The sequence below is a fragment of the Haliotis rufescens genome, unplaced genomic scaffold (assembly GCF_023055435.1).
Source record: "Haliotis rufescens isolate VD_foot unplaced genomic scaffold, xgHalRufe1.0.p SCAF_12, whole genome shotgun sequence".
Taxonomy (NCBI): Eukaryota; Metazoa; Mollusca; class Gastropoda; order Lepetellida; family Haliotidae; genus Haliotis; species Haliotis rufescens.
In genome coordinates, this window is record NW_025963802.1 from 34,644,305 (window position 1) to 34,651,434 (window position 7,130).

At 38.9% G+C, this 7,130-nt stretch overlaps 1 long non-coding RNA gene across 1 annotated transcript; it reads left to right on the forward strand.

The window, feature by feature from the left end:
* The first annotated feature begins 1,287 nt into the window (after positions 1-1,287).
* Positions 1,288-2,157, forward strand: LOC125378248. The gene is made up of 2 exons (XR_007220150.1): positions 1,288-1,344; positions 1,864-2,157. It is a non-coding gene; the product is annotated as an uncharacterized LOC125378248 (long non-coding RNA).
* Positions 2,158-7,130: the final 4,973 nt, after the last annotated feature.

Consider the following 7,130-nt stretch of genomic DNA (forward strand, 5'->3'; position numbering starts at 1 on the left):
ATTTAAATGACACTTCACTGTCATGAAGACACCCAGGTGGCAGAAGATTTCCATGAGGACAAATCGAGGCTGTCATTGCCAAGAATATATTTTGCGTAACTTCACTTTCACGATGACACCGTTTTGAGGCATTGATTACGAAGAATATTTTCAATGACACTTCGCTGTCATGAAGAGGTATAAAAGTTCCAAGAATGTTAATCTCGAAGCATTGATTGCTAAGAAGATATTTAGTGATAATTCACTGTAACGAAATCATTCGAGACCTCTTGAGGAAATGATTGCCAGAAGATATTCAGTGTCACTGTCACGAGGACACCCTGGAGGCAGAACAGTGCCTTTCCCTTCAGTGTCTATTTCTGCAGATATTTGTTAGGTCACAGTGACCTATTTTCAATGAAAAGCATGAACCATATTTTCGTTGTGACATTGAATTCCACCATGAGACTTCATATTTGGTTTTATATACTGGTTAACCCTTGAAAATATTGCAGTTGATATTGATTATGTCAAGTTCACGTGTTCTCAATAATAAAATCGTTCAATGTAGTTACAATTAATTGAAATGACGAAGACCTACTATAAGGTCTAAATGACTAGGCAATCAAATGCAATTTTCCATAATAATCCCCCAAACGTTTTCACGTCGAAGGTCAGCATTTATGTTTGTTTGTTTGTTTGTTTTTGTTAAGTGTATTCTAGATTCTCTGGACATGGCACTGAAAAACATTAAAGAGACACAAACCAATTAATTCCTAAGATCGATTGGTTGGCACGTCCCTCGTTCAGCAGTTATGATTTTACAACCAGTTCTCATCACCAGTTATGGATGGACGACGTCCTGAGGGCGGCGCTTTGAAGTGATGAGGTTTTCAGTGACCTTCCATGAAGATTAAGGTCACTGGATTGGTCTGTCTTAAGGTACTTCTGCTCCTTTCTGTTCTGAGGAAATAATGTGTGTGTATTACATGTTTGTAAGAGCTTACACCTATGTTTTCAACTAAAAATAATCAAACATGTGATTCTCTTAAATTGAGGTCAAGGTCATTACACCAAAAGTGCTTATAACGTTCTGTTTATGGTAGCTAGTGGAATAACACTTTCTGTTTTGAAGTTGTCTTCTTTCCAAACGGGAAATGATGTCATTTAACTGGAAGTGCCAACAACTTTCTTAGTAATGTTGGTGCAGAACTGTTTTTAGGTTGTGATGCATTGAGCTTATGTTATGTTTGGCCTTCACTGCAATTAAGTCAGTTTGTCTGTTTTCCCATTACAGAGGTGAAGAGTTCTTACATTGACAGCTTGAGGCACAGGACTAATTTCTACTGCATTTGGCAACATGAGGTATCCTTGATGAATCTAAAACATGTATTGATGAGGTCATCACTTGAGTAGATGGACGTTAAAATGGGTCATGATACACGTTTGTTGTGGTAAAGTTTTCGCTATTCAAGAAACTTTATGTAGGGACTAGTTCTGTGTTGCATGTAATTTAATATATTTATTCATATATGTTTTACATGTTTGTCCTTGCATCTGTAGGTAGTTAGCAGTAGAATAGCATTACTGTTGTAAATATGTAAGCTTAGTGCCATAAGGTAGAAATGGATCCCATACACCTGGGAATATTGTAACAATTTAAACCTTTAAAACTATGGTCGCGGTTGTTTGATCAACATCCATGGCGAGATGAAGTATAAAATGCATTGCTTCGATGCTGTCAGTGCCATTCAAATTGATTAGCAGAGACAGATAGCATTAATTATGGCTGATGGCTGAAAATCAATGTTACGACAATACTAATTCTACATGTCACCAATTTGTAAGTGCTTACTTGTAACGTTGTCTTTCTTTTTCATTCAGTATGAATCACTTGATCCACCAAGACTTGAACGAGCTGTGGAGGACAAGTAGTTGGTACCTGACAAAGGCCACTGTGATGGGCATTACTTGCACCGGGTACCACCTGGAAAACTCGCAGTTGTGCCCCGAATGATTGTGCACCGTCCTCTAATCACTCGAACGTGATGCCACACTTACAACTACTGTGGGACTAGGTGGTTTCAATATCATACTTGTGAGGCTGACTTTCATGAACTATAGTGTCACGCCATTTTTCTGTATCAAACCATGTATAATAAAAGTATGAAAAATCCACCATTTGGTTTTCATTGTAGCTAATCGGGCATTTGAAGCCATGAGAGTATGAAATGATTTGTTGAAATCTTGATATGATTCCCTAGTCTATCAGGCCAAATGATTTTCTCTTACTGCAAAATATAATGATTGACCACAGAGCCTAATGTTTCAACACTAACGTGTTGTTTACTACAAAAATGACTGCTGAGCGATATTTTGAAGTACATAATACAAAGTGGTAAATAATAAATGTCTGGCAGAAATTTCTGGAGGAATAAAAAAGATTCTTCCAGAAATTTCTGCAGTACAAAACAAATCAGTCAGAATTGCATTTGAGCTCATTTGAGGAACATAAACTTTCCAATGTTATTAAGTGTGTTCCTGTAGGCTCGATCCCTTTATGGTCATGTTCGGACTGCTGACCATTCCAAAGCTGTATCGCCTCTCCTTCATGTAAGTTATTCCCAGCGTGTTACATGTAGGTTCATGCGGAGGAAACGTCTGAAGCGGTACAGAACGTAGGAGAACCCAAATGTCAGTAAAATGATAAAATTTAAAACCTAGCAAATTCGAAAATTAGGCTACAAAAAATACAGTGCTCTCGCTGACAGTTGACAATGCAATTTAATTTTGATTTTCTAACAAAAATGATCACACATATCTTCACACCGTGATTAAGTTGTAACCAGGGTGAAATATTCACGTGAAACGTGTGACGCACCGCCTGAGAAGGGATGTATCAGGGTGTTTCTGTTCAAATAATGTTTTCTCATCAACTGACCTGACATAAATGATCAAACGTGCTCCATTCATTCAATATTTGGCAAGAAATGACATATGTTCTCTTCTATGGAAACTCAAAGAAAGTAGTTCCTGCAGTTTCGTTTTATTGAAAATGTTTCCACTGACGCGTACAGCAAAACACCACAACATGGACAGATCAGAATATTTTAGCGAAGTGACTTATGCTTTGAGGACAAAAGACGCATCAACAGCCACTGTTTTATTCGACTATTTAACGTTACAAAAACATCAGTTGAAAAAAGAGGAAGTAAGAAATATATGGAAACAAAAAGTGAAACATAAAAAGTAGCCAGTTCCTGGGACTACATATCACCAATTCTGAGTCACTCGGGTGAATGAGAGAGCTCAGCATTATTCCGGACGTAAAATGTTAAAATTGTAGAATAAAGTAGTTTAACTATGTGCTGCTTGTTGGTCAGTTCGGGAAACATGCGTCTGCGGGTAATTGATGGGTGGTGACACCAGAAACCCGGGATCTGCCTATGCCTCTGCTTGCTACACAATAATATAAAATATAATTTCCGTCGCTAGCTTGGCAGTTTTTGCTGACTGTGTCGTTAAACAAAATTCAACATAATATACCACACATCACTTCACGTACAAAAGAATAATTGTGGATATCCTATCTTGTGTAAACGGGACAATTATAATAGCTTTTCGTCACAGGGATCACGTTTTACACATGATTCTTATTATTGACCATAAGAGAGAAATGTTCAGATGAGATAATGCCGGACTGCACGTTCCACTCTTGCCTATGAATACATTACATTACCACTTTCACATGGCTGTCCAAATCGCCAAACATTAAAGCCACAGAACATTTGGGCTAGCTAGGACCCAAAGCCTTCTTCAATCATGACGATGCGGATCAGTTTTGGAGTCACGTAGTGCTCTCAATAGCTACCGAGAACAAGGCCCATTTGTGAACTGACATCATCACTGCTTGAACTTTTATTGACTTATTTACAATTACTCACATTCTCACATTCAGGCCATCATTTCCATGTGAGACGTTGATTTGCCTTTACATGTGTTCGCAATGTGTGGGGCAGAAAAATCGCACCTTTTCGCAAACATCCGATGTCCTCACTACTTTTCACAGTTATTCATGAACACTTGATATGGTCGCACTCGTAGAATGTACACGGATGTCACTTTTATTTCCAAGTTCTAATTTTAGCGGTTACACTGTGTGTAACACTCACGCATATTAATTTAATTCATCAGGGAATGGTGTTGGCGTTTGCTGTATATTACAAGATACATGTTGAATGGAGCAATGCCTTTGATCCCATTTGTGACGTGGTATTATAACAGTGATTGGTGATTAATGAACTGTCATAAAAATATCGAGCAATTAAATTTGGAGAATCGAAATCTGATGTGGACATGGCAAACGTTGAATTACGAATTGTTGTATAAGAGCACCAATTGCTGCAATTTTAACATATCACATAATCCCCAAATCATTAACGATACATCCAACAATGGGTATATAAATCCAATCAACAACATTGGTATTCTATGTTAAAATAGAAAGCATGTCTCCTAAAAGCAAGGCTTGACCAACTTACTGGTACATTGGCATCAAATAGGATATCAATATGGTCTAATGTATCGATGTACGTGGGGAAACCTGGCCAGCATACATGTGTAATAATATACAAAGCAATATGTCATCAGGTCGGTTCGTGACCAGTGAAGATCCGGGGTAGAATAGATCTTCAGCAGCCCATGCTTGCCGTAAAAGGCGACTATGCTTGTCGTAAGAGGCAATTAACGGGATCGGATGGTCAGGCTCGCTAACATGGTATCCCAATTGCGTGGGCCAATGCTCATGATATCAGTCATATATCATGAAACACTGAACATTGAACCATATCTGTAATCCTGACACAGGACACCTCACATTTGAAGTCAGGATTTTTGTGAGTCAGTGTGTTGGGTTTAACGCCGTTTTGAACAGTATCCCAGTTATATCACGGCGTGCCAGCTAGAGGTGGGCTGAAAGCCCATAGTATTGCAGGTTTAAAACGTTTATCACCTTGGTGAAACCCACAAGCACGGGTGTGGTGCTGGCAAACCTAGAAAGGTAATCGGGGCGAACCGGGATTCGATCTCACAATCATATGTTTTCAATGGACCTAACTCTGCACAGTGAATTGCTGAGCCTTAGACGACTGGGCCACACATGGACTCAAATCAGAATTTGAGCAACAACTGTTAATGCAACGTTGCGAGGGCACCTTTTTAAAACGACGTCCAAGCTAAAACTTGATTATCTGTTATTCTATGCATTGAACCAATGACCTGCATGCACAAAACATGATAATGATGTATGAACTATTCCATTGTCACAATGGATGTAATGTGTGGATAGTGCTTGGATAGGATCCGACCCGTGAAGATCCGGGGTAGAATAGGTCTTCTGCAACCCATGCTTGTCGTAAGAGGCGACTGACGGGATCGGGTGGTCAGGCTCGCCGACTCGGTTGATGCATGTCATCGTATCCCAATTGCGTGGATCGATGCACATGATGTCAATCACTGGATTGTCTGGTCCAGACTCGATTATTTACAAACCGCCTTCATATAGCGTGAATATTGCTGAGTGCGGCGTTAAACAACAAACAAACAAACTGTTGATAGAATTTTAGATCTTCACAATCACCGGGTGTGACCATAAAGACAGAATCTCGTTAGGGTTTGTGATTTTTACATTTGCCCAATGACCATGGTGAGTGTTGTTGGGGATACCAAAGGTGATAGTTTACTATTAGAGGAAATTGGTTGTGAGTACTTATACCATTTGGATAGGATATTCTTAGGATTTTAATCCTTTCTTTCGCTGTGGGTAATCCTTTCACGTTGATGGAAGGAAGTCACTCAACTAGGTCATGACAATGGTTATGCGCAAGGCTCGGAATCACGAATAGATTACTAGAGGTGTTGATGCAGGCTGGACATGCAGCATACAGCATTTCCAGTGTAGGCTGGCACCTCGTATTTGTTTCACTCGGTATTTAAAACCTTGACCATTCACAGGTGCATTTGTCTATTTACAATGAAGTTGTTTGGCATCCCCAGTATTTATATAATATCTCACTGATTACTTGTTAACTGGTCACTGCAAGTGCCTTAATTATTTAAGTTTCAGTGAACTGAGTTTATTCACATGATAGTTTCAAAGGTTGTGATAGATACTTGTAAAATCCTCAGTTGAGTTTACTCACTAACTACTGTGAGCGATTTTGGCATGATATCTGTGGGAATTGTATAAACACAGTAACTGCTGAAAGCAGCGTAAAACCATGCTCACTCACAGGAACTGTTAATCCTCTGCATTGTGCTGGCAAATTGGAGATAAACCTGTGACGATCAAACTCAGTTAGAATCCTTGTTTATCTGTGACATCTTCCAACTGGAGACATTTTTTGTAAATTTGAAAAGTGATGATTGATTTTAATATTCATATTATTGAAACTGTCCTTTTTAAGGGACCGTTTATGTCTAGAATTGTTACGGGGTATTAACTCCGGGATCTCCACGCCTTCAAAAACAGACAGAGAGGTTCTCAGGAGAAATGCACTACCCATCTGTCCAGTTTGGAATTGATAACAATGGTTTCCCACATGGTGGTCAAATTTTGCAAGTTTTGATGTGCTGACTTGCTTAGTTGATTGTTTATAGGCTGGTCGGCTGTGTTTGAAACAGGTCAGTCGGCTCTAGAATTTTAATACATGGAATTAATAACAATGGCTTCTCACATGTTGGTCAAATTATGCAAGTTTTGATGTGCTGACTTGCTTAGTTAATTGTTTATTGGCTGGTCAGCTGTGTCTGAATCTGGTCAGCCGGGTCTAGAATTTCAATAGCGCTAGCTGATTAGCATCTGCCAGCTCGTTTGACTGGTTTCGACAGCTTGCATTTCCAAGCGTTACGTATTATGATAGCCGTCCTGTAAACTATGTAGCGTTTACTGGCTTGGGAATGTGAAACTTAAAGTATTAGAATATATTTGATTTTGATAAAACGTGAATAAAAATATAATGATTTTCGCACTGGTAAGGTACGTCGTGGAGCTTTTGACCGCAAAAGCCTATTAATATTTTTGTTAAACAGGTGTTGACGTAAACATAATACAATTGTACACAAAAATACATAAAACATTTTTTATTGGCTGG